Genomic DNA, 1,171 nt, shown 5'->3' with positions numbered 1-1,171 from the left:
GGGCAACAATCTGTAGCAGCTGCTGTTAGAAGCGGTGTGAGGCAGGGGACAGATTATAATTGCTGCTTTCAGCAGTCCTAGGGGAGGAGCTCTCTCCAAGAGAACAACATCTTCTAGGGCTGATTGGGAAAACACATTAGTGCTTGGTAAACACGAAATTTGGAAAAGGGGCTGTTTTAAATTCCCAAGCTAATAATAATCACCTGACAGCAAATCCCTGAAGTTGGCAGTTTGTCACACACCTGGCAGTTTGTCCACCTTCCCTTAGTTGCATACATGACGTCATTAGCCCAGGCAGCCATGGTCATGTACACTCCAGCATAAGTGAGTTAGCACCATAACCCTGGCACCTCCAAGCCCTGGAGGACACTCTCAGAGGAAGAGTTCTAAAGGGGCCTTTCCCTCTGCGGCTCCATCCGACAGACTAACTGGGGCGTTTTGGAGACCTGAGTCTGCATCCCAGCTCTGCTAGGCAGCGTCCTGGGGACAACTGAGCCAGGACTACAACAGGCTCCCGAGATGGCCAGCCGGCTCTCCGTGTACTGTCCTGGGGAGTTCAGGAAACACAATCTGTTTGCTTAAAAAAAACATCTGTGTTGCTTGGTCACCCTATCAAACACTCCCCACCCCACCGTGTTCTATCAACAGTAACCATGAAATGGATGTTTACCCTCTTTTGTCTTGAAGAGAGAATTACATTTAAAAATAATTAAGACAAAGGGAGCCGGTTGAGGCGCTGCGTGTGTGCTTGGCGCGCACAAATACATTTTACATGTGGCCCTACGTGTTTGGAAGTTCATTTTAAGTACAACATATGAATCGGATTTCATTTCCTATTAGACTCTAATTAAGACTGAGACTCGATTGTCAAGGGCGGGGAAAAAAAGGACACATATGTAATACCCTTTGTAATACTTTAAGCAATAAAAAAATTAAAAAAAAAAAAAGACTGAGACTCTTCATTCGCCGGGCATTGGGGACCTCACGAGTGCACGAATGAACGAAATAACCACCAGCTATGAACAATGAGTACTAAGAGCAAAGATGGTAACAATGAATAACCAGCTGTCACGCTGGTTAACAGCACACGCTCTAAAGCCCTATTATCCAGCTGGAATCAAAGCCTCTCAACTCCGCAGCCGGTGACCTCGGGCGAGTTATCTACTGCCCC

This window comes from Myotis brandtii, unplaced genomic scaffold, assembly GCF_000412655.1.
Source record: "Myotis brandtii unplaced genomic scaffold, ASM41265v1 scaffold397, whole genome shotgun sequence".
NCBI classification, from domain to species: domain Eukaryota; kingdom Metazoa; phylum Chordata; class Mammalia; order Chiroptera; family Vespertilionidae; genus Myotis; species Myotis brandtii.
Note: the sequence above shows the minus strand (reverse complement) of the source record.